This window comes from Macaca fascicularis, chromosome 17 (assembly GCF_037993035.2).
Source record: "Macaca fascicularis isolate 582-1 chromosome 17, T2T-MFA8v1.1".
Lineage (NCBI taxonomy): Eukaryota > Metazoa > Chordata > Mammalia > Primates > Cercopithecidae > Macaca > Macaca fascicularis.
The window spans coordinates 796,743-823,792 of record NC_088391.1 but is presented as its reverse complement, the minus strand read 5'-3'; the positions used below and the strand labels follow the sequence as shown (position 1 = coordinate 823,792).

Sequence of the window (27,050 nt, the reverse complement as noted above, 5' to 3'; positions counted from 1 at the left end):
TTCTCTCTCTCTGTCTCTTTTCTTTTATTTTCTTCTGTCAGAGTCTCGTTCTGTCGCCCAGGCTGAAGCACAATGGCGCGAACTCCACTCACTGCAACCTCCGCCTCCTGAGTTCAAGCAATTCCGCCCAGCCCCCCATGTAGCTGGGATTACTGGCGCCTACCACCACTCCTGGCTAATTTTTGTATTTTTAGTAGAGAATAGGTTTCACCATATTGGCCAGGCTGATTTCTTGGCCAGGCTTGTCTTAACTCCTGACCTTGTGATCTGCCAGCCTCAGCCTCCCAAAGTGCTGGGATTACAGGCGTCACCCACCGCACCTGGCCCCCTTTTTTTTTTTTTGAGATGGAGTCTCACTCTGTTGGCCAGGCTGGAGTGCAATGGCAGAATCTTGACTCACTGCAACCTCTGCGTCCCAGGTTCAAGCAATTCTCCTGCCTCAGCCTCCCGCATAGCTGGGATTATAGGCGCCATCACCACATCCAACTAATTTTTGTATGTTTAGTAGAGATGTGATTTCACCATGTTGGCCAGGCTGGTCTCAAACTCCTGATCTCAAGTGATCCACCCACCTTGGCCTCCCAAAGTGCTGGAATTACAGGTGTGAGCCACTGCACCTGGCCTCTTTTTCTTTCGTTCTTCTCCTCTTCTTCCTCCCCTCTCCTTCCTTTTATTACACACATTATGTTCATCTTGAGTGTGGAAAAGCTTCCAATTAGGTTGTACAGCCAGCAAAGGAGAAGCAGGGTTTATTGGTTTATTTATTCATTTATTTATTAAATGAGATGGGGTCTCACTATGTTGCCTAAGCTGGTCTGGGACTCCCGGGCTTAAGAAGCCCTCCTGCTTCGGCCTTCCAAAGCCCATACCTGGGATTATAGGCATGAGCCACCTTGTCCAGCCCAGGAGCAGTTTATCATTCATTTCTGTATGATTGGCTAAGGTGAACTTCAGTGAAAACTGTGCAATAAATGTGTGAAAAATCTACTCTTGTTTTGGTACCATGAAAAATACTGAGGTTCATACCAAAAGTGAGGAATTTGAAGATTATTACCTTTTAATAGAAAAGGATTTTACTGTAACAATGAAATACTAGCAAATCTCCAGGTCCAGATGGGAGACATGGTGGAACACTGAAGGAGGTGACAGAAAAGAACTGAGGCAGATGCCTCCTCTTCTGGTCTGGTTCCTTGAGCAACTGTTGTTTTCCATCGTCCTGCACTTTGCCATCTACCCTTCATCCAACTCCTCTGAATTCAGAATAATTGTTGAAGTCTGTCTGGCAGATCCTCAAGAGGAGTTTCCAATCTTTACATGCTTCTGAAATAAATCTCCGCAAAACACCTCTCAGTCTGGCTAGGCAGGGATTCTGAATCTTTTCTGAGCCAAGAACCCCTTTAACAGTCCAGGGAAGTCGGTGGACGCTTCTCAGAAGATTTTCTAATGCATAAAATAAAATACATATGATTACAAAAGAAACCAATTTTATTGAAATAACCACAATCATGTGTATTAGTCCATTCTCACACTGCAATAAAGACATACCTGAGGCTGGGTAATTTAAAAAGGAAAGAGATTTAATTAACTCACAGTTCAGCATGACTGGGGAGGCCTCAGGAAACTTACAACCTTGGTGGAAGGGGAAACAAATGTCCTTTTTCACAGGGCGGCAGGAAGGAGAATGAGTTTGAGTGAAGGGGGAGGCCCCTTATAAACCATCAGATCTCGTGAGAGCTCACTCACTATCACAAAACAGAATGAGGGAAACCGCCCCCATGATTCAATTACCTCCACCTGGTCCCTCTCAGGACACATGGAGATTATGGGAACTACAATTCAAGCTGAGATTTGGGTAGGGACACAGCCAAACCATATCCTCATACATTGTAAAAATCTGGTTATGTAGTGATATGTGTGTGTGTTTCTTTATTCATGCATTAGGATCTGATGGGAGATCTAGCAACTTCCATAGTTTTAAAGTAAGATTAACCATAAATGGTATTTGAAGAATAACTACAACAATTATAACGTCATATGAAAATATCTACGATTTCTCTGGAAGACAAAGTCACAGGTACTGCTAATATACTTGGATGTGTTGCCTACATTCGTAACAAAAGAGAATGCTGAGTTTCAGCTAGAAATCCCTAGACTTGTGTCCCTTTCATGAAGGGGCAGCCTGGTAAAAAGCTTAATGTAGAATTAAATATTAGGCATGATTACAATATATGGCAGGTCATTTGGTTTCCTTCCAAATGCAATGACATTTCTGGAGTTATCAGTAACTATTTTTCAAACATTTGGAAAAAGGAGAAGTCTGGCTAACAAAAGAAGGCTTTAATAAATCCTAACCAGATTTAAAAAAAAAAAAAAAAAACCAAAAGCCATGTATTTTTGCAGTCAATGTTTAAAAAGGGATTTAAGACGGGCATGGTGGCTCACGCCTGTAATCCCAGCACTTCAGGAGGCCAAGGCGGGCGAATCACTTGAGGCCAGTTCAAGACCAGCCTGGCCAACATAGCGAAACTCTGTCTTTATTAAAAATATAAAAATTAGCCAGGCATGGTGGCGGGTGCCTGTAGTCGGAGGCTGAGGCAGGAGAATCACCTGGGAGGTGGAGGTTGCAGTGAGCCGAGATTGCGCCACTGCACTCCAGCCTGGGTGACAGAGTGAGACCCTGTGTCCAAAAAAAAAAAAAAAAAAAAAAAGGATTTTAAAAGTAGTAGCAGTAAACAGCTGAACTTCTGGTGAAGCAACCACACAAATTTCCAAAACTATTTGGATATCAAATAATCGGTTTTCTACTGTTATAATTGACTTAACCAGATCACAGAGCTCCTAGGTTCATTTTGGTAGGTAATGGTAACTGCCAAAGAATTCTGAAGTGATTAGGATTGGCTATTCTCCCATATCTCACTACCATCTTATAAGGAAAGCAAGTCTCAGCCCAAATTCACACACACACACACAGATTTTAGACAGACATTTATTAGCAAAGCAAGCGTAAAACAGTTCATAAAACCTATTCTGTAAGCTTAAAGAAGTTCCAGCACTCTCTCCTTTTTGTTGCTCTGTTCAGACCCTTGCTGTACTAGTTGCAACAACATTCCTACGATGCAAAAAATGCACATTTTCAGGTCAGACCCACTGAATCAGAGACTCTGGGGGAGGCCCAGCAATCTGTGTTTTGACCAGCTCTCCAGGTGATTCTGGTGCTAGCTACAATTTGAGAACTCTTGATGTAGCTGGTGGCATATCGGTGTTCATTGTACAATTCCGTCAAGTTTTCTGTTGAATTTTTGTAATAAAATGTTGGGGCAGAGAGAAATGTTTGGCCTCTGGGCTGAGGAGCCCTCACAACTCAGGCCAGACCCCAAGAGTACAGTCTGCAGGCTTCTCCACTCTTTGCAAGAGACCAATCCATACTCAAATGTCTTTAATTTCACCAAATGGTGCCCTATTTCTATCATTTATCTTGCCAAATAGCAAGACACTGTTTTCATCAATAAAAGCCCATTTTTTATACCCAGTATGGTCGTTAGAGAAGTCGAGGTTGCTGATGGAGCCAGAGAACAGAGGGACCGGTCATAACCACCTGAAAGGGATCTTCCCTCTGATACGGTGCTAGCTGACCACTCCTGCACGATGCGTTCCTCTCTCTGCCCCAACATTTTATTACAAAAACCGTGCCCGGTCTGTTCTTTACAAATTACCTAGTCTCAGGTATTTTGTTACAGTGGCAGGAACAGACTAATACAAACAGCATAAGTAACGATTTAAGATGTGGTGACAATAATGGCAAAGTTTAAGATGACCAAGAAGCACCGAGTGGTTTGGAGCCAGGAATGCTATGATTAACTTGATGGATTAAGCAGATCTTTGGGCTGTAGTGTGGAGACTGGAAGGGAGAAGGCAAACCTGGGACCTGGGAGGGCAGGCAGGAAACTTATACACCAGGCAGGAGGGAGGGAGCCCTGAGCCAGGCTTTGGCAAGGGTGACCAGAGAGCCTGACCAGGACCTGGTTTGCATAGAACAAGCCCTATTTACACCTGTTATCCTGGGGCCCCATGCATTCTCAAATGCATCCCAGTTGCAAGGCCGGGCGCAGTGTCTCACACCTGTAATCCCAGCACCTTGGGAGGCCGAGGTGGGTGGATCACCTGAGGTCAGGAGTTCGAGACCAGCCTGGCCAACACGGTAAAACCCCATCTCTAAAAATAATATAAAAATTAACTGGGCATGGTAGTTCACACCTGTAATCCCAGTTACTTGGGAGGCTGAGGCAGGAGAATTGCTTGAACCCAGGAAGCGGAGGTTTCAGTGACCCAAGATCGTGCCATTACACTCCAGCCTGGGTGATAAGAGCAAAACTCTGTCTCAAAAAAAATAAATAAATAAAATGCATTTAATATGCTTAACCTAAACAAGGTATGGTGGCATGAGCCTATGATCCCAGCCACTCAGGAGGCTAAGTCAGGAGGATCACTTGAGGCCAGGAGTTTGCTGTGTGCTGTGATCACACTTGTGAATAGCCACTGCACTCCAGCCTGGGCAACTCAGCAAGATCCGTCTCTTAAAAAAAAAAAAAAAAAAGACACCTAGCCAAGCACGGTGGCTCATGCCTGTAATCCCAGCACTTTGGGAGGCCGAGGCAGGCAGATCATCTGAGGTCAGGAGTTTGAGACCAGCCTGGCCAACATGGTGAAACCCCATCTCTACTAAAAATACAAAAATTAGCTAGGAGTGATGGCACATGCCTGTAGTCCCAGCTACTCGGGAGGCTGAGTGGGGGGAATCACTTGAACCTGGGAGACAGAGGTTGCAGTGAGCTGAGAGCATGCCAGTGCACTCCAGCCTGGGTGACAGAGCAAGACTCTCTCTCAGGAAAAAAAAAAAAAACACCTAACCTACTGAACATCATAGCTTAGCCTCGCCTACCTTAACATCCAAGAACACTTACAGTAGCCTACAGTTGGGGAAAATCATCTAACGCAAAGCCTATTTTGTGATGAAGTGTTGAATATCTCATACAATTTATTGAATACTGTGCTAAAAGTGGACACAGAAGGGCTATATGAGAACTCCAAGTATGTACGGGCTGCAGAATGAGTGTTGCTTTCACGCCACCACAAAGTCGAAAATCTTAAGTTGAACGTCAGGGACGTCTGTACTAGATCATGTGTTACACTGGGGACAAGGGTGTCTTGGTGTGAAGGGGAGGGCAAGGAATGACCAGGGCTAGGGCCATGAATTTTAGCAGGGCCATGGCCATGCAGCCTGAGACTTGCCTGCAGCGCACTGTGGCTCCGTGATTGAGTGATTGAGTTCCTGCACTGAGATGAGATCGGAAGTGACGCGGACCACGTCCTTGCAAATGACGGTGAGGGCCTCCCCCATCTCCCCTTCTCCTGCTGTTTTGCAGGAAATGTCAACAACCAGAGGCTTCCCTCAGGGAAGGATGGCAGAGCTGCCCCATGAGCCTGGGCCACCACATCTGGACTGTACGGGAAGGAAAAAAGAGCTCCTCTATTATTTAGGCCATCCCCTACAGGTGGTCAGGCATGTGGGTGCATTGACATCAGCCTGGGAAGCCGTCACATTGCTACTGTGTTACCCTTCCTCCCTGCGGTCCTGCTCTCTGCTTCCCATCCCCCTGCAGTCCCTGAAGCTTCTGCCCCAAGGGCATTTACTCCACCCCAATGCTCCTCCATGCTCCTTGCTAGCCAAGCAGCACTTTTACTCAACCAGGAAAAGGCAAGCCGGCCGGCGGGATTTCAGACTGGCCTGTTCACCAACATAGCGAAACCCTGTCTCTACTAAAAATACAAAAATTAGCCGGGTGTGGTGGCACACACTTGTAATCCCAGCTACTTGGGAGGCTAAGGCAGGAGAATCTCTTGAACCCAGGAGGCAGAGGTTGCAGTGAGCTGAGATCGCGCCATTATACTCTAGCCTAGGTGACAAAGTGAGACTCCATGTAAAAAAGAAAGAAAAAGGTAAGCCTTTCTTCAGACCCTTTACCACCCGCTACAGGACACGGTCATGGTCATTGTACTATTTGATGATAACTATAATGGGACGGGGCTCACACAGAGTGGTGCAAAGCACAGTTTGCACAACCGTGAGCAGCAGCTTTTTATGCTGTCTATGGAGAACTTTGACTCTGCAATTAATCTGAGACTCCTATTTCCTGCTACTTTGGCCAACATACATCACACAAATTAGTGTGCCTTTTTATAGAACAAAACTGATGTTAAAGCCAATAACTAATCAAAGCCAGATTCCTAAAAACATATCTCACAAAACTGCTGTCACACAAGCACAGAAAGTAGTTCCCCCACCACCCTCATACCAAACACGACACTTCAGCATTTCCTAAGTGTCAGACATTGTTGTTAGTACTTTACAAATATTAACTCATTTAACTGCATCCTCTTAGCAATCTTATGAAGCTGCCATGATTATCTATTATAGATGAGAACTCTGAAGCATGAAAAGGCTAAGTGTCTTAGTCCGTATTGTGCTGCTATAGTAGGATACCTGAGATTGGGTAATACATAAAGGAATTTCTTTCTCACAGTTGTGGAAGCTGGGAAGTCCCAGATCAAGGCAATGGCATCTGGTGATCTGGTGAGGGCTGTATCCTCCGGAGGGGATAGATGCTGTGTCCTCATATGGCAGAAAGTAGAGAGGCAAATGGGCAAATGCTACATGAAGCCTCTTTTATAAGGTCGTTAATCCCATTAACCAGGAAGGAGTCCTCATGGTCTAATCATCTCTTAAACGCCTACCTCTTAATACTGTCACATTGGCAACACCTGAGTTTTAGAGGGGACACATTCAAAACAAAGGACTAAGTAACTTCCCCAAGGTCACCCGGAGTTAGCAAGTGGAGAACCACGAGTGAATCCAGGCAGCTGGCCTCAGAGCACTACACAATGCTTCCTTTGTTTGTCTTGGCATTTTTCTTTTCTTTCCCTTTTTTTTTCTTTTTTTGAGTGTCTCACTATGTTGCCCAGGCTGGTGCATCCCAGTTTCTTATTTCCATTTTTACTCATTATTTCACTTTTTATTTTCACCCAATGAACACACCCAAAAGCCTAACGCCATCTTTATATAGGCATTATAAACACACACATTTTTGAAATTTATGTAGATCAACACAAGTGGTCATGGAAGAATGATGAAGGTAAGCAAAATTAAAATGACTGATAATCTGCATTTGCACTACCTGGATTTGGAAAACAAGTGTGGGAGTTCAGCGTGACATTTATTTACAAATTAAGAATCAGAAAGACACCATGCTCAGTATTTCCTGTCACTCACCTCAGCCCTAACCAGTTGGGACCACCCAATTGCCCCAGGAATAAGAGATTTTTCAATGAACTTTCTGTTTGGGAGGCAGCACCCCTCCCACCCAGCGGCTGTTCCCTAGTGGCTGCCACATTTTCAGCTGGGGAATTCCAGCTCTGCCTTATCTCTGTGGCAGTGAGCTGACAACACGCTAGCAGCCCTCACTCGCTTTCAGCGCCTCCTCGGCCTCTCGGTGTCTACTCTGGTCGCGCTTGAGGAACCCTTCAGCCCACTGCTGCACTGTGGGAGCCCCTCTCTGGGCTGGCTGAGGTCGGCTCCCTCTGCTTGCGGGGAGGTGTGGATGGAAAGGCCTGGGCAGGGACCCGGCTGCATGCAGCGCTCGCAGACCAGCGTGAGTTCTCGGAGGGCGCGGGCTCGGTGGCCCGCACTCGGAGCGGCTGGCCGGCCGGCGCCACCAGCCCTGGTCAGTGAGGGGCTCAGCATCCCGGCCAGCAGCTACAGAGGGTCCCCCGGGGCCCCCAGCACTGCCGGCGCTGCACTCGAATTCTTGCCGGGCCTCAGCCGCCTCCCTCAAGGGCAGGGCTCGGGACCTGCAGCCCGCCATGCTCGAACACCCTCCCCGTCCCCTGTGGGCTCCCGAGCTGCCTGAGCCTCCCCAACCGGCACCGACCCCCTGCTCCGTGGCACCCAGTCCCATCCACAGGCCCAGAGCTGAGGAACGTGGACGCTCCCCGCGGGACTGGCGAGCAGCTCAGCCCGCGGCCCAGGTGTGGAACCTGCTAGGTGAAGCCAGGTGGGCTCCTGAGTCGGGTGGGGACTTGGAGAACTTTCGTGTCTAACTAAAGGATTGTAAATGCACCAATCAGCATTCTGTGTCTAGCTCAAGGTTTGTAAACACACCAATCAGCACCCTGTCAAAACGGACCAATCAGCTCTCTGTAAAATGGACCAATCAGCTCCCTGTAAAATGGACCAGTCAGCAAGATGTTGCTGGGGCTGGGGAGGTCAGATAAAGGAATAAAAGCAGGCTGCCCGACGGGGCAGTGGCAACCAGCTCCGGTCTCCTTTCGTCTTTTGTTTTGCAATAAATTTTGGTGCTGTTTACTGTGGGCCTGCATGGCCTTTATGAGCTGAAGCAGTCACCGCGAAGGTCTGTAGCTTTATTTCTGAAGTCAGCGAGACCACGAACCTACCAGAAGGAACGAACAACTCCGGACAGGAGGAAGGAACAACTCCAGACGCGCCACCTTAAAGAGCTGTAACACTCACCTGGAAGGTCTGCAGCATTGCTGCTGACGTCAGTGAGACCACGAACCCACCAGAAGGAAGAAACTCCAGACACGCCTGAACATCCGGACACACCATCTTTTTATTTATTTATTTATTTTTTTGAGACGGAGTCTCGCTCTGCCGCCCAGGCTGGAGTGCAGTGGCCGGATCTCAGCTCACTGCAAGCTCCGCCTCCCGGGTTCACGCCATTCTCCTGCCTCAGCCTCCCGAGTATCTGGGACTACAGGCGCCCGCCACCGCGCCCGGCTAGTTTTTTGTATTTTTTAGTAGAGACGGGGTTTCACCATGTTAGCCAGGCTGGTCTCGATCTCCTGACCTCGTGATCCGCCCGTCTCGGCCTCCCAAAGTGCTGGGATTACAGGCTTGAGCCACCGCGCCCGGCCCGGACACACCATCTTTAAACTGTAACACTCACAAGGGTCCGTGGCTTCATTCTTGAAGTCAGCGAGACCAAGAACCCACCAATTGCAGACACAGCAGGCCACCAGGAGCCATGCTGGACGGAAGTCAAGACACAGTCTGATGATACTGATCTATAATTACTGCTTGTGCCTTGTAACTCCACTTTTAAGCACTGTCAAGAAAAGTACTGTAACTTTTGTAGTATGTTAAAAGCTAAAGTGGAAGATTTTAAAGATTCCCATTCTATTTATAAGGCTATGATGGTGTCATATCCTTAGCAATGACAAGTTGTACACGCATGAAATTTGTAACATAGATCAAGGTTTGGGAATTTTTACCTTGTAGCTGGAAGCCTAATGAAGATGTACCTAAAGTAACCACTTTTGCTTCATACTTAATTTTTCCGTATGTTCTTAAGCGTAATAGATAGGATCAATTTGTTGGCAACTCACTCGTTCATTCATTCACAGTTTCAACCATTAATGTTGAACGTTAGATGTCGGGCTCAAGCTATGCCCTAGGACGCAGGAAAAATAGACCCTACCATCCCGGAGGAAAAAAAAAAAAAAAAAAACAGACAAGAAAGTGGGGCAAGTGCCACTCAGCTCTGCCAGGCATTGGTCTAGAAAGACTGACATGGTAGCAAATAGAGTTTGAAAGATTTGGGAAATCTTCAAGATTTTGTGGGTGGCTGGGTGCAGTGGCTCATGTTTGTAATACCAGCCTTTTGGGAGGCCAAGGCAGGAGGATTGCTCTAGACCAGCCTGGGCAACATAATGAGGTTCCATCTGTATAAAAATAGCTAGGTGTGGTGGCACACACTTGAGCCTGGGAGGTTGAGCCAACAGTGAGCTGAGATCATGCCACTGCACTCCAGCCTGGAAGACAGAATGAGAACATGTCTCAAAAAAAAAAAAAAAAAACTCGGTGGGTACAAGAGGAAGGAATGAAGTGTCCTGCCACTTGCAATCACAGGCAGTGGTTTATCTTCTAATTTCATGTTTCTTCCATGTGATCTGGGACTCTTTTTTTCCTGCAATACACAGGACCTCTTCAAATGGGAGATGATTTAGGAGCATAAACTATCAATAATTGAGCTAAATCTCAAGCATAATCTCAGTTTACCCAGCATTGCTTTGCTTTTTCATTTTTTGTTTTTATTTCTTTCTCGAGTGGTAAATATGCCTACATGGTTCAAAAGTAGTATTTTTAGGCCAGGTGTGGTGGCTCACGCCTGTAATCCCAGTGCTTTGGGAAGCCAAGACAGGCAGATCACCTGAGGTCAGGAGTTTGAGATCAGCCTGGCCAACATGGCAAAACCCTGTCTATACTAAAAATACAAAAATTAGCCAGGCATGATGGCATGTGTCTGTAATCCCAGCTACTCTTTAGGCTGGGGCAGGAGAATCACTTGAACTCAGGAGGCGGAGGTTACAGTGAGCCAAGATTATAGCATTGCACTCCAGTCTGGGCAACAGAGCAAGACTCCATCTCAAAAAATATATATATATTTTAAAATATAAATGTATTTTCATGTATTATTTATATATTAATATATTACATGATTAATATTACTAAGTTATTTTATTAATAAAATAATTTTATTAATAAATGTTTTATTAGTAAATATTAGGTTTATAAAATAGAGTAACTATAAAATAATAATTATATTTATGTGTATATAGACATATATATACATAAAACAAGGTATACGGTCTCTATAGGTAGCTACTTTTGTTAGTTCCTCATGGGCTTTTCCTATGTTCATTCATGAATAAACCAATGCAAATGTGCTTACTTACTCCTCCTCTTCCCCGTTTTATAAATAAAATGTAGCACTCTGTCTACAATACTCAGCACCTTGCTTTTGTTCATTTAACAGTGTATCCTGGACAATGATAATGTCCTGACTCTTTTTTATGGCTGCATAATATTCCTTTTTGTGAATGGGCCATAGTTTATTTAACCAAACCCTGATGGATGAGCATTTGAGTTTTTTAGTTTAAAGTCTTTGGTTGTGTCAAGCTTGTAACCACAGTTTTTTGTACACATGCTTGTGTATCTTAATTATTAGTACTCAGAAAAGGGGTTGCAGGGTCGAACATTTTAAAATTGGATTAAATACTGCATTGACAAAGTGTTCCCAATTGGGGTTGTAACATTTTACATTTTCATCAGCAATGTAGGAAAGCTCCTGCTTCTTCAATGTTTGGGTTTTTGTTGATGCAATAGGTAAAAAGCAGTATTTTCGTCAAGTTTTAATGTGCCTACTTTTCTCTTACATGAGAGAGGTTGAGCATCCTTTCATTGGTTCCAGGGCCATTTGCATTTCTTGTTCTATAAACTGTCCTGTGCCCATTTTTCATTTGATTAATCTTTTCTATTTCTAAGAACTCATAAGTCAGAGAGGGCAGGACAGATTGGTTCACACCTGTAATCCCAGCACTTTGGGAGGCCAAGACGAGTGGATTGCCTGAGCCTAGGAGTTTGAGACCAGCCTGGGCAACATGGTGAAACCTGGTTTCTACAAAAAAAAAAAAAAAAAAAAAATCTAAAAAAATAGAAACTAAAATAATAATACGTTAGCATAACCCTGTGTCTGTGGCATAGTTTCCAATATCTTTTCCTGGTTTGTCATTTGTTTGCTGTTTACAGGCAGGGTCTTGCTGTGTCATCCAGCGGGAGTGATGTGGCACAATCAGGGCTCATTGCAGCCTTGAACTCCTGGGGTCAAGTGATCCCCTCTGCCTCAGCCTCCCAAGTAGCTGGGACCACAGGCATGTACCATGCCCAGCCATGTCATTTGTGTTTTAACTTTGCTTATGGTGATTGATTTTTATGAAGTGGGATTATTCATTCTGTCGCCCAGAATGGAGCGTAGTAGCATGATCATAACTTTCTGCAACCTCAAACTCCCAGGCTCACGTGATCCTCCCACCTCAGCCTTCTGAGTAGCTAGAACTACAGGTGTGCACCACACCCAGGTAATTCTTTATTTTAGTAGAGACAGAGTTTTGCCATGTTAGCCAGGCTGGTCTCAAACTCCTGACCTTAAGTGATCCACCTGCCTCAGCATCCCAAAGTGCTGGGATTACAGGCGTGAGACACCATGCTGCGCCAATGTCCCCACTAGAAAATGTAACATCCATGCCTACCCAAACACTCCAAGCCCCTTACCCTGCGTTACCTTTTCCACAATGATCACTTTGTAATACAATGTTTTTTTTCTTTCTTTCCTTCTTTTTTTTTTTTTTTTTTTGAGACAGAGTCTCATTCTGTTGCCAGGGTGAACTGCAGTGGTATGCTCTTGGCTCACTGCAACCTCTGCCTTTCAGATTCAAGTGATTCTTGCGCCTCAGCCTCCCAAGCAGGTAGGATTACAGGCATGCCACCACACCGGCTAGTTTTTTAATTTTTAGTAGAGATTGGGTTTCACCATTTTGGCCAGGCTGTTCTCAAACTCCTGACTTCAACTGATCTGCCCGCCTTGGCCTTCCAAAGTGCTGGGATTACAGGTGTGAGCCACCATGCCTGGCCACTTTGTGACATGACCTATTATTCACTTATTTATTTTATTCCTTTTATTGCCTGCAGTGGCGTGATCTCAGCTCACTGCAACCTCCACTTCCTGGGTTGAAGCAATTCTCATACCTCAGCCTCCCGAGTAGCTGGGATTACAGGTACCCACCACCATGCCCGGCTATTGTTTGCCCTTTTTTGCCCTTCTACCATGTGAGGACAGAAGGTGCCATCTAAGAGGAACAGGCCCTCACCAGACACCGAATACCTGGCTCCTTGATCTTGGACTTCCCCACATCCAGAACTGTGAGCAAGACATTCTGTTGTGTATAAATTACGCAGTCTGAGCTGTTCTGCTGTAGCAGCCTGAACAGACTGAGACACCCACATTTGACAGTTGTTTCCTGGGGCCACTTCTGGCACCAAACACTTACACAGTGTTCAACTGGAAAAACAGAAACCATTCTAGATATTTTAAGCAGAAAGGGATTTAAATTATGGAATCAGATACTGTAAAAACTACTAGCAGGTCTAAAGGAGCAAAAATGCAGGGAAGTTTGTCAAAACAGCATGAAGAAAGATGCTAAGTAGCATGAAAAAAATCCAGGAAAGTAAGGTGTTAGTTTCCAGCTTCATCATGGCAGCTGAGGGACATGGACCCAGGAAATTGCTGCCCCCTGTTCCCTGGTCAGAAACCTCCATGATGCTCAAACGCCCAGCAGTGGGAGGGGCAGCCTCGCAGGGGGTGCCTGGAGGTGGCTTGCAAGGCCTCAGGTGTGCTGAGGTCCCCACATGCCCCCTGCTCATGGCCTCAGCATCCCTTTGTCTTTCAAATAATGCAGGAGTACCTGTCCTTGGTCCTTGGCAGAATGTAATCCTAGAATCCCGGAGGCAAGAGGCTCTGGGAAATACAGTTCTAGGATTCCCAGGAAGGCAGCGGAGATAAACCGTGGTTGAAGATAAGGAGAGAGAGCTCCATAAAATGGCTAGCACTCGCCATTAAAAACCTTCTTTCTTATCAGGAATTCAGCTCTCTTCATTATACTCACTCTTTCTGTGAATCTCCTGACCCCCACCCCTCCCTCCACAGGCTGCTGTTTCTCAGGGCCTGGTCCGCAGGCCAGGTGTGCCTCATCCCAAACCTAGTAAAATGTGCTCTCTGCAGGCGGCCTTTTTAGGACTACCCTTAAGTATGATGACAGCCGAAACTTTCCTTTAATCCAAGCTGTGAAGCTAAGGTTTCTGGAGTTTCCAATGGTTGCAAAGCCCACAGAACTCGCTGAGCAACTGAGCTTGTGTCTGTTCCCTCTCTGCTGGCACTGCCCAGAGTGGCAGCTTGCGAAGTCAGGAGCAGGATGGGGCATCAGAGATGGCCCTGCCTCCTCATTACGCTTCAGCACACTCCAGTGTGTGAGTGCAAGGCAGGAAGCGCTGGCTGCTGTCATTCCCTTTGTCCTGAAGAATGACAAATACTCCACTGTAGGGTCCCAGAGGCTTCCCTGCCATGCCCAACTCATACCCTCAGTATAAATTACAAATTTACAGTTACAGACCCTACCCTCATACCTTAGCAGAGAAAAAAAATTAAGCTGAGCTACAAACTAGATGTTATTAAAAGCCTAAAGATTATGGTTACAAAGAAAAATATAAGTATTACAAATTTTCAGGGCTTAATTATTTTTTATTTGTAAAGACAGGCAGGCTGGATGTGGTGGCTCATGCCTGTAATCCCAGCACTTTGAGAGGCCAAGGTGGGTGGATCACCTGAGGTCAGGAGTTCGAGACCAGCCTGGACAACATGGTGAAACCCTGTCTCTACTAAAAATACCAAAATTAGCCAGGCATAGTGGCACGTGCCTGTAGTCCCAGCTACTCGGGAGGCTGAGTCAGGAGAATCACTTGAACCCAGGAGGCAGAGGTTGCAGTGAGCCGAGACTGATCCACTGCACTCCAGCCTGGGCGATACAGAGCAAAACTCTGTCTCAAATAAGTAAATAAATAAAGGCAATTAATATGTAAATTTGTAAAACAACAACAATAACAAGGAAATAAAGGCTTGTGATACTATCCAGTGGATTAGATCAAGCAAAACTTTGGATCCGGTTTTTTTTTTTTTTTTTTTTGAGACGGAGTCTCGCTCTGTCGCCCAGGCTGGAGGGCAGTGGCACGATCTCGGCTCACTGCAAGCTCTGCCTCCCAGGTTCACGCCATTCTCCTGCCTCAGCCTCCCCAGTAGCTGGGACTATAGGCGCCCGCCACCACGCCTGGCTAATTTTTTGTATTTTTTAACAGAGACGGGGTTTCACCATGTGAGCCAGGATAGTCTCGATCTTCTGACCTCATGTGGATCCGTTAATTTTTAAGTCTTAAAAATTCTTTGAACTCAGAACTGTAAATAATGAAGAGATGTCCAAAGCATTGGCAGGCCTGGCACAGAAATTGCCTGGCTGCTTGAATTTCAAACTCTCGCCTCCCTACATCAGTGAGCATCAAGCTTTGGGAATGATTCCCAACCCCAGGGAGCCCTCGAAGCAGCTGAGGCCCGGGGCTTTCCCAGGAGGTGTTGGTTTCCACTGTTTGTTGTTGTTGTTGTTTTAAGATTCCCAGGTGCTTCCAATGTGCAGCCGGGATTAAAAACCTCTGGTTTAGGGGTTCAATAAGGCAGGCATCTTAACCGTTTTCATATTGATACTCCACTACTTCTACTACTCCCAGAAATAATCTAGTAACTATTTCCAGTCCCACAATGTAATGGTCTTGAACTGATGGCATTTAAAGTTGTTTTCACCTGGCCTGTACCAGCCCCCTTGGCTCCTTTCATAGCCTGGGGTTGTGGCTGACTTTTGTGACTTTCCCTGAGTGAAGCTGTGTGTGCACTGGAGTTGCTGTCTTCTCTCCTGGCTGGCCATTTGGAAATATCTTCCACATACAATACCTGCCTACTTACTTGCTTTTTCTCCCTTTTCCTTGCTCAGAACTTAAGAGTTTTGGAAGTTGATTAAAATAACTATTCTTCAGAACTTGAATCTGGCTGTCAAGAATGTGAGTGAAGTCCCATACAGCGGCTCACACCTGTAGTCCCAGCAGTTTGGGAGGCCAAGGCAGGAGGGTTGCTTGAGCCCAGGAGTTCAAGACCAGCCTGGGCCACGTAGGCACTCCGGTGGGGACATGCCCTCTGCACTAGCTCTGGGAGGCGATTCTGCCTGTTTTGCTGACTGCCCAGCCCCAGAGTGGTTGTGTGTTCTTCTAAGTCCAATTGATCAGCCTTCTTGATGGTTCTGTGAGTTGCTCTTTCAGTCCATTCCTTTTCTTAAATTGGCTAGAGTCCTTCCGTGTTTGCAAGAAGAATCCCAAACGCTATGACTCTTATTCTAATTAAAATAAAATTCAGACTCCTGTCATGGCCTTGGATAGGTGACCTGGCCCCTGCCCACATCTCTGGCCTTTCTGTCCTTTGTCCTCCCTGCTCCAGCCCCTGGCCTGGCTTTTTAATTTTATTAAATTTATTTTTATTTTTAATTTTTTTGAGACAAAGTCTCACTCTTGTCCTCCAGGCTGGAATACAGTGGTGCGATCTTGGCTCACTGCGACCTCTGCCTCCCGTGTTCAAGAGATTCTCCTGCCTCAGCCTCCCGAGTAGCTGGGATTACAGGCACCTGCCACCACACCCGGCTAATTTTTTTGATATTTTTAGTAGAGACGGGGTTTCACCATGTTGGCCAGGCTGGTCTGGAACTCCTGACCTCAGATGATCTGCCTGCCTTGGCCTCCCAAAGTGTTGGGATTACAGGTGTGAGCCATCGCGCACTGCTGGCCTGGCTTTCTTTTATTCTCCGTGCGTGCAGCCTGGGCCATCTCAGCCCCTTCCCAGAGCTCACCTTCTGCCTGCAAGCCCCATCTCCCGGATCTCCAGGCTGTTTCTTCTCATTTGGCATCACTTCAGAGCCCTGTGTGGTTTCTCTTTCTCTCTCTTTTTTTTTTTTTTTTTTTGAGACAGGGTCTTGTTCTGTCACATAGGCAGGAGTGCAGTGGCGCAATCATAGCTCACTGCAGCCTTGACCTCCTGGGCTCAAGTGATCCTCCTACATTAGCTTCCCAAGTAGCTGGGACCATAGGTGCACACTACCACACCCAGTTAATGTTAAAATTTTTTGTAGTGATAGGGTCTTACTATGTTGTCCAGGCTGATATTGAACTCCTGGGCTCAAGCGATCCTTCTGACTCAGCTACCCAAAGTGCTGGGGTTATAGGCACAAGTTACCAGTTAATTTGGGTGAATACCAAGAAGCGTGATTGCTGAATTGTATGATAATAGCATGTTTAGTTCTGTAGGAAACTGCTCAACTATCTTTCAAAGTGACTGCACCATTTTGCATTTCCAGCAGCACTGAACGAAATTTCCTGTTGCTCTATATCCTCAGCATTTGGTGTTGTCAGTGTTTCTCATTTAGCTGCATAAACAATCATGTCACCTGCAAACTACAAAAAAAAACCCCAAAAAACTATTTTATATAAATACAGAGTTTTGCCATGTTGCCCAGCTAGTCTCAAACTATTGGGCTCAAGTGATCTGCCTGCCTCAGCCTCCCGAAGTTCTGGGATTACAGGCATAAGCCACCATGCCCAGCCAGTACAACAGTTTTAATTCTTCCTTCCCAATCTGTCTACCTTTACCTTTCTTCTCTTGTCTTCTTGCATTAGCTAGGACTTCTAGTACAATATTGAAAAGCAGTAGTGAGAAGGGATGTCCTTTCGTTGTTCCTGATCTTAGGATAGGATTAATTTCTCACCATTAAGAATGATGTTAGCTGTAGGCTTTTTGTAGATGTTCTTTATCTAGTGGAGGAAGTTGCTCCCTATTCCTAGTTTGCTGACAGTTTTTATCATGAATGGGTGCTTGATTTTGTCAAATGCTTTTTTTTTTTTTTGCATTACTGATATGATCATTTTTTTTGTTCTTTATTATTATTATTATTATTTTTTGAGATGGAGTCTTGCTCTGTTGCCCAGGCTGGAGTGCAGTGGCATGATCTCAGCTCACTGCAACCTCTGCCTCCTGCGTTCAAGTGATTCTTCTGCCTCAGCCTCCCGAGTAGCTAGGATTACAGGAGTGCACCACCACACCCGGCTAATTTTTGTATTTTTAGTAGAGACGGGGTTTCGCCATCTTGCCCAGGCTGGTCTTGAACTCCTGACCTCATGATCCACCAGCCTTGGCCTCCCAAAGTACTGGGATTACAGGCCTGAGCCACCGCGCCTGGCCAATTTTTCCTCTTTAGCTTGTTGATATGATGGGTCATATCACATTAACTGATTTTTTTTTTTTCCTGGACTCTGTGGCATTTGTCGCCTTTTATTTTATTTATTTATTTATTTATTTATTTATTTTTGAGATGGAGTCTTGCTCTGTTGCCCAGGCTGGAGTGCAGTGGCCCAATCTTGGCTCACTGCAACCTCCACCTCCTGGGTTCAAGCGATTCTCCTGCCTCAGCCTCCTGAGTAGCTGGGATTACAGGCACTTGTGCTCATTTATAAAAACACAGAGTTCTGGTCAGGCGCAGTGGCTCATGCCTGTAATCACAGGGAAAGGTGAAGCCGGCTGGACTTCTGGGTGGAGTGGGGACTTGGAGAACTTTTCTGTTACAAAAGGATTGTAAAATACACCAATCAGTGCTCTGTAGCTAGCTAGAGGTTTGTAAAACGTACCAATCAGCACTCTGTGAAAACACACCAATCAGTGCTCTGTAGCTAGCTAGAGGTTTGTAAAATGGACCAATCAGTGCTCTGGAAAATGGACCAATCAGCACTCTGGAAAATGGACCAATCCGCAGGACATGGGCAGGGACAAATAAGGGAATGAAAGCCGATCACCCGGGACCACCCTCCCCCCCAGCCGCCCCCACCAGCAGCTGCTGGCGCTGCAGTGTCCCTCTGGGTTGCAGAGGCTTTGTTCTTTCGCTGTTTACAAGCTCTTTTCGCTGCTCCCTCTTTGGGTCTGTGCCATATTTAAAAGCTCTAACTCTTGCCGTGCCATCTGTAAGAGCTGTAACGCTCAGCGCAAGGGTCTGTGGCTCCATTCTCCAAGTCAGGGAGACCAGGAACCCACCGGACACGAGCAGTTTGGGAACCCTGGGAGGCCGAGGCAGGTGGATCACCTCAGATCAGGAGTTCTGAGACCAGCCTGACCAATATGGTGAAACCCCGTCTCTACTGAAAATACAAAAATTAGTGGGGTGTTGTGGTGTGTGCGCCTAATCCCAGCTACTTGGGAGAGACAGGAGAATTGCTTGAACCCAGGAGGCAGAGGTCATAGTGAGCGGAGATTGCGCCATTGCACTCCAGTCTGGGAAACAGGGAGACTACGTCCCCCCAAAAAAAGAGTTCTTAGGACGGCAGAAAGTAACCACCAAGGCTTGGTGGCTCATGCTTGTAATCCTAGCATTATGCGAGGCAGAGGTAGGAGAATCACTTGAGGCCTGGAGCTCAAGACCATTCTGGGCAACATATCAAGAATCCATCTCTACAAAGTATTAAAAAATGAGCTTGACGTGGTGGCTCATGCCAGTAGTACAAGTTGCTCAGGAAGCTGAGGAGGGAGGATCCCTTGAGCCCAGGTGTTGGAGGCTGCAATCAGCTATGATCATGCCACCGCCCTCCAGCCTGGGCGACAGAGTGAGACTCTTTTTTTTTTTTTGTAAAAAAAAAAAAAAAAGAGAGAAAAAGAGGCCAGGCGAGGTGGCTCACGCCTGTAATCTCGGCACTTTGGGAGGTTAAGGTGGCCGGATCACCTGAGGCCAGGAATTTCAGACCAGTCTGGCCAACATGGCGACTCTCTGTCTCTACTGAAAAATACAAAAAATAGCCAGGCATGGTGGCATGCGCCTGTAATCCCAGCTACTCCGGAGGCTGAGGCAGGAGAATCCATTGAACCCTGTAGACGAAGGTTGCAGTGAGCCAAGATGGCCACTGCACTCCAACCTGGGCAACACACACACACACACACACACACACACAAAAGGAAAAGAAATGTATATTCTAAGTAATAATTGTACTGAATTGTTATGGAAATTTATGTATTTTTTGACTCCTTTTTTGAGACAGGGTCTCACTCTGTTGTTTAAGCAGCAGAGTTGTACAGTTACATAACCATGGCTCACTTGACCTCCTGGGCTCATACAAACCTCTCACCTCCAGCTTCGTGAGTACCTGGGACTACAGGCACGTGGCACCACAGCTAATTTTTTTTTTTTTGAAGAGACAGGCGTCTTGATATGTTGCCCAGGCTGGTCTTGAACTCCTGGACTCTAGCGCTATTCCTACCTCAGCATCCCAAAGTGCTGGGATTACAGGTGTGAGCCTTTGCGCCCAGCCTTTACTCTTGGTAACAAGTAGATGCTTTACTGAGACTGTTCACATACACCCCTTTGTGAAACAGAGTCCGGTAAATATCGTGCTTATAAATGCTGTACACCTTGTCTCCTACAGATGCACCTGAAGGAAAGAGTGTCATGTGAGGAATTTGAAAAGCATTAATAGTCCCCTAGAGATTCAAATTTATAATCCACAACTTTTATAAAGAACCAGAAAGTTCTATGAATAATACATTTAATTACATCTTCTCCAGAAACACATTTTGTATAGTGTTCACTTATTTCCCTGCCATTAGAAGGTTATTCTTCATCATCTTAACATCAGAGAATGCCATGGAGTTGTAGTGATTGACTGAGGCATATTCTTTAGAACTCATTACATATTTCTGATTTTAATTGGGAGAATCTGCCTTTTCCTAGATTCATAATGCTAGGACACGCAAAAGAGAGGGAGTAGAAAAAGAAGAGTGGAGAGAGTCTGATGACTTATTTTTTACATACTTCGGATGTTCACTTTTTTTAATTTTTAAAATTGTGATAAAATTTATGTAACATAAACGTTATTATTTTAACAATTTTTAGGTGTACAATTCAGTGACTTTAAGTATCTTCACAGTGTTGTGCAACCATCCCCCCATTCATATCCAGAATTTTTTCATAATCTCAGACAGAAACTCTGTACCCATTAAGCAATAACTTCCCACTCCCCATGTACCCACCAGACCCTGGTAGCCTCTCTTATACTTTCTGCCTATAAATTTGCCTGTTCATTCTATGTGCCTCTTATAAATGACATCACACAATGTTTGTTCTTTTGTGTCTGGCTTTTTTCACTTAGCATAATGTTTTCTACGTTCATCCATGTTGTAACGGGTCAGAATTTTATTCCTTTCGAAAGCTGAATATTCCATTGTATGTATATCTTTCCGTCAGTTGATGGACATTCAGATTGTTTCTACCTTTTGGCTACTGTGAATAATGCTGCTATGAACACTGGTGTACAAATATCTGAGTCCCTGCTTTCAATTCCCGTGGGTATATTACTTAGAAGTGTAATACTTGTCCATGTAACTTCTAAAAAGAAAGAAAGGAAAGATGCATAGCCTTAAATATTACAATTTCAGACCAATTCAGAGCTGGTCTTACAAGGCCATGGAGGTAGAATGAGGGCTGCTGAAAAGGTATTCCAAGTATTCTAAAATATAGCTGCCCTTCTACTGTCTCAAGGTGTCGGAAAGTTTCATTTTGATGACAGCTGGTTGTTTGGAAAGGTCCCAAAATGGGAGCTAATATCTAAGAAATGAACCCTCCCCAGTATCACCAATAAAAGGTTGTGAAGTTCTTCATTTTCATAGTTTCAGTGTTTTCCCTTTAATGGATTGATTAGAGTGCCCTCATGTGTCTGCATTATATTATGGAGGTTTTGAAAAAAATACAATAGTGGAATCATCCTAGAATTCTTCTTTATTCAGAAAAATAAATTTTTTGAAAGGATATACTAGAATCATAGAACTGGGGAGAAAATTTAAATATCTTTTTGAAAAAACAAACATCGCCTGCATGCAATTCTGCATGCATGCCTACTCTAGGCACAATGAAAAAATAACTTTTTTATGGCTGGATGCGGTTACTCACGCTCGTAACCTCAGCACTTTGGGAGGCCGAGGCGGTGAATTGCTTGAGGCCAGGAATTTTTTTTTTCTTTTTTTAAGACGGAATCTCTCTCTGTCACCCAGGCTGGAGTGCAGTGGCACCATGTCGGCTCACTGCAAGTTCTGCCTCCCCGGTTCAAGCCATCCTCCTGCCTCAGCCTCCCAAGTAGCTGGTACTACAAGCGCCCGCCACCACGCCCAGCTAATTTTTTGTATTTTTAGTAGAGATGGGGTTTCACTGTGTTAGTCAGGATGGTCTCGATTTTCTGACCTGGTGATCCGCCCGCCTCGGCCTCTGAAAGTGCTGGGATTACAAGCGTGAGCCACTGCACCCTGCCAAGCTCAGGAATTTGAGACAAGTCGGGCAACACGGCAAAACCCCATTTCTAGAAAAAATTAGCCAGGCGGGTGGTGTGGTCTGTGGTCCCAGTCACATGGGAGGCTGAGGTGGGAGGATTGCTTGAGTCCAGGAAGGGGAGGCTGCAGTGAGCTGAGACTGAGATTATGCCAATGCATTCCAGCCTGGGCAGCAGAGCCAGACCCTGTCTCAAAAGTAAATAAGCACCTAACTAACAATATTTTAAAAGAGTAATCTAAATCACACATACAAAAGAGTTTCTAAGATGTACAGCTACATCTTGTAAATTAAAAAAACCACACCCCTCCTAGTGAGAAAGAGTATATTATCAGTATCTTAGAAGCCCTGGATGCCCTTCATAAATTGCATCACCCAAGCTTACCCTCAGAGAAAACATTAAACTGAATTTAGTGTTTGTTTCCTCCTGCTTCTCTTTGTAGTTTTACTAGTCATGTTTGTTTCCCTAAACAGTATTTTTAGGTGAGGGGTTCCTATTTTTCCCCGAAATTGAATAAATTGCATCAGTTGAATCCTATGGTATGTATTCTGTGACTTGCTGCTTGTACTTTTAGAAAAAAGAAGGCCGGGCACAGTGGCTCATGCCCTTAATCCCAGCACTGGGAGGCTGAGGTGAGCGGATCACGAGGTCAGGAGATCGAGACTATCCTGGCCAACATGGTGAAACCCCGTCTCTACTAAAAATACAAAAATTAGCTGGGCATGGTGGTGCGCGCCTGTAGTCCCAGGTACTCTGGAGTCTGAGGCAGGAGAATTGCTTGAACCTGGAAGGCGGATATTGCAATGACCTGAGATAGCGCCACTGTGCTCCAGCCTGGGGACAGAGTGAGACTCCGTCTCAAAAAAATAATAATAAAAAATTTAAAAATTAAAAAAAATTCCATTCATTTACTTTCAAGTCTTTATAGTATTCCATTTTATGACTATACTCTAGGTAGACAGTTGAATTGTTTCTAGTTATTATGAATAAACACGTTATAATATTATTCAAACTGTTGCCTTGTGCTCATTGCCAACAGTTTTTATGAGTTACACATTAAGGCATAGAATAGCTGAGTCTTTTTTTTTTTTTTTTTTTTTTTGTCTTGAGACGGAGTTTCACTCTTGTTGCCCAGGCTGGAGTGCAATAGCGCAATCTGGGTTCACTGCAACCTCCACCTCCCAGATTCAATCAATTCTCCTGCCTCAGCCTCCCAAGTAGCTGGGATTACAGGCATGTACCACCACCCCTGGCTAATTTTGTATTTTTAGTAGAGATGGGGTTTCTCCATGTTGGTCAGGCTGGTCTTGAACTCCCAACCTCAGGTGACCTGCCCACTTCGGCCTCTCAAAATGCTGGGATTACAGGCGTGAGCCACCGCGCCCGGCCAGAATAGCTGAGTCTTAAGCTGTACACATACTGAATCTTTCTAGGTGATGCCAATCAGTTTTCTAAAGTGAAAGAGAGCAATCTATAAGATTTCCCTTTTCTCCATATCCTTGCGAGCACTTAAGTTGTCAGACTTTCACATTTTGGTTAATCTAATAGAGTAAAATGTTATCTGTGTTTAACTTTGCATTTCTATGACTATTCTTGAAGTCGGGTATCTTCATATGTTTACCTTTATTTAATCTTCTATGAAATGCCCTTTTTTTGTTTGTTTGTTTTGTTTTGAGATGGTGTATAGCTCTGTTGCAAAGGCTGGAGTGCAGTGGCAAGATCTTGGCTCACTGCAACCTCCGCTTCCCGGGTTCAAGCGATTCTCCTGCCTCAGCCTCCAGAGTAGCTGGGATTACAGGCGCCTGCCAACACACCTAGCCAGTTTTTGTATTTTTAGTAGAGAGGGTTTTCCCATGCTGGCCAGGCTGGTCTCAAACTCCTGACCTCAAGCCATCCACCCACCTCGGCCTCCCAAAGTGCTGAGATTACAGGCGTGAGCCACTGCTCCTGGCCCATCCATGTCTTTTGTCATTTTTTCTGTTGAATTATGTATTTTTAAAATAGCAAGGTATAGCATTAGTACAGAAGGGTGCATAAAAAATAAATGGGGTTGGGCACGGTGGCTCTTCCCTGTAATCCCAGCACTTTGGGAGGCTGAAGAGGGTGGATAGCTTGAGGTCAGGAGTTTGAGACCAGCCTGCCCAAAATGGCGAAACTCTATCTCTGCAAAAATTAGAAAAATTAGCCCGGCATGGTGGCTTGCGCCTGTGTTCCCAGCTACACGGTCCCAGCTACCCAGGAGGCTGAGGTGGGAGGATCGCTGGAGCCGGGAAGTCAAGGCTGCAGTGAGTCATGATTGCATCACTGGACTCCAACCTGGGTGACAGAGCAAGACCATTTCAATAATAATAACATAATTGTACTCTTTTAAAGAGTAATTTTAATTCAGGCCGGGCGTGGTGGCTCATGCCTGTAATCCCAGCACTTTGGGAGGCTGAGGCAGGTGGATCACGAGGTCAGGAGTTCAATACCAGCCTGGCCAAGAGAGTGAAACCCCATCTCTACTAAAAATACAAAAAAATTAGCTGGGCATGGTAGTGGGCGCCTGTAATCCCAGCTACTGGGGAGGCTGAGGCAGAGAATTGTTTGAACCCAGGAGATAGAGGTTGCAGTGAGCCGAGATTGTGCCACTGCACTGCACTCCAGCCTGGCGACAGAGTGCGACTGTCTCAAAAAAAAAAAAAAAAAAAAAAAGTATTGTAATTCAAACAGCTATGTAACCACCAGCCAGGTTAAAAAAAAAAATTGAACGTGTCAACACTCTAGAAGCATTCCATTTCCCCCTGCCTTATTACAATTCCCTTCTATACTCAGAGGTCATTACTACTCAGACTTTTTGTTAATTATAATTACTTCTCCATTTTCTTTATAATTTTGTCACCTGGGAATTCTCCTGAACAATATATTTTAGTATTGCCTGCTTTTGAATGTTTAGAAAATGAATTCACACAGTAAATAAGTTTTTGTCTTTTGTTTCTTATACTTACCATCATGTTTGTGAGATTCACATTGTTTCATATGACTGTAATTTGTAAATTTGTGTTGCTTTATAGTATCCCATTGTTGATTGTTAGTGTTATTGCTGTCTAGTACAACATAATTCACTCAAGTGTCCTACTGTTGATGGACACTTGGGCTGTTTCCAGCTTTTTGTTATAGCTAAGAACATTCTTGTAATGTCTCTGGATACACTTGAGCAAGATTTTCTCTAGGGTAGGTACTACTTTCCAAAGCTAGGTGTTCTAGTTTACATTCTTACCAGCAGTATATCAGAATTCCCAGTAGCCTACAAACACTTGCTACTGTCAGAGTTCCTAGATTTTTTGTTTAAGATGGAGTTTTGCTATTGTTGCCCAGACTGGAGTACAATGGCGTGATCTTGGCTCACTGCAGCCTCCGCCTCCGGGTTCAAGCAATTCTCCTGCCTCAGCCTCCCAAGTAGCTGGGATTACAGGCTTGCGACATGAATGGTTAGTATTTTTTAGTAGAGACAGGGCTTCACCATGTTGGTTAGGCTGGTCTCGAACTCCTGACTTCAAGTGATCCACCTGTCTTGGCCTCCCAAAGTGCTAGGATTACTGGGGTGAGCCAGTGTGCCCAGCCGTATTTTTTTTTTTTTTTTTTTTTTTTTTTTGAGATGGAGTCTTACTCTGTGGCCAGGTTGCTGGACTGCAGTGGCACAATCTCCACTCACTGTAACCTGTAACTTCCGCCTTCCCAGTTCAAGCAATTCTCCTGCCTCCGCCTTCCCAGTAGCTGGGATCACAGGCGCTCGTCACCACTCTTGGCTTATTTATTTATTTATTTATTTATTTATTTATTGAGACGGAGTCTCGCTCTGTAGCCCATCTGGGCCCACTGCAACCTCCGCCTCCCGCCTCCCAGGTTCACACCATTCTCCTGCCTCAGCCTCTGGAGTAGGTGGGACTACAGGCCCCCGCCACCATGCCTGGCTAATTTTTTTTTTTTTTTTGTATTTTTAGTAGAGACAGGGTTTCACCGTGTTAGCCAGTATGGTCTGGATCTCCTGACCTCGTGATCTGCCCGCCTCGGCTTCCCAAAGTGCTGGGATTACAGCCATGAGCCACCGCGCCCGGCCGTTTTTATTTTTATTTTTATTTGTATTTTTAGTGGAGCCGGAGCCTCATCGTGTTGGCCAGGCTTGTTTCAAACTCCTGACCTCAAGTCGGGAGTCAGGAGGTCAGGTGATCCGCCTGCCTCATCCTTCCAAAACGCTGGGATTACAGGCGTGAGCCACCACCACGCCTGGCCAGAGTTCCTAATTTTTGCCAATCTAGTGGGTGTGGCTTAAAAACCAGTCAATTGAAACTAATCATGGTTTTAATGCATTTCCCTGATTTGTAATGCGCTTGCTCACCTTACATGTTTGTTGCCTCTCTGGATTTTGTCATTTCCAAAGCACCTGTTCAGTAATTTTATCCATTTTTCGATTGGGTTGTCTGTTTACATCCTATATATTCTGGATAATTGCCTTTGTCAATCATATGTGTAACAAATTTCTCCCACTCTGTGGCTTTTTTCTCTCTTATGATGTATTTTTTTTTCCCACTTTTCAGTCGTAAGATGATATCACTTTTAAGTTCAGTCATATACTTGGCATTTTGGGTTCATCATGGAGTTTGTTCATCACGGAGTTTTGAAGGTCAGATTATTTTTGTCCTAACCCAGTCAAATCAATTGCTTCTCGTTAGTTTTTTCTATCATATATTCCCATCCATAGGTCCTGAAGATATTCTAGAACGTTATTTCCTACAAGTTCCGGGTTTCCTGCTCGCATTCCGGTCTCTAAGCCGCCGTGTATGTGGCTGGAAGGATCGCTCCATGACCACGTACGCTGGCGACGCCTCTTCCGGCTTACCTCAGGGGCGGGTATGGCGGACCTGTTCTTTTATCAGAAAGATCTATATTTTGCTAATAAAGGAACGTTTTGTGTCCAATAAGGTTTTCGTCATTACGAGTGAAAACGCCACCTTAAGCTTATTTCGCCTGTGAATATTTAAGGGAAAAAAAAAACACCCCGGCAACCAACTGCCAGGCGACGGAGGCTAAACCGCTCCTCCCCACTGAGGCCAGCACCCACCTTTTCCCGAAGTCGCAACACGCAGGCGCGCCCGGCTCGCACGCC

At 45.2% G+C, this 27,050-nt stretch overlaps 1 long non-coding RNA gene and 1 other non-coding gene across 2 annotated transcripts; both read right to left on the bottom strand.

The window, feature by feature from the left end:
* Window positions 1-748: 748 nt before the first annotated feature.
* LOC135968059 (uncharacterized) lies at window positions 749-27,034 on the bottom strand. The gene is made up of 2 exons (XR_010582495.2): window positions 26,283-27,034; window positions 749-1,440 (listed from the first exon to the last, which is right to left on the bottom strand). It is a non-coding gene; the product is annotated as an uncharacterized lncRNA (long non-coding RNA).
* On the bottom strand, window positions 26,473-26,544 carry LOC123569891 (small nucleolar RNA SNORD27). Its single transcript, XR_006693776.1, has one exon. It is a non-coding gene; the product is annotated as a small nucleolar RNA SNORD27 (small nucleolar RNA).
* Window positions 27,035-27,050: the final 16 nt, after the last annotated feature.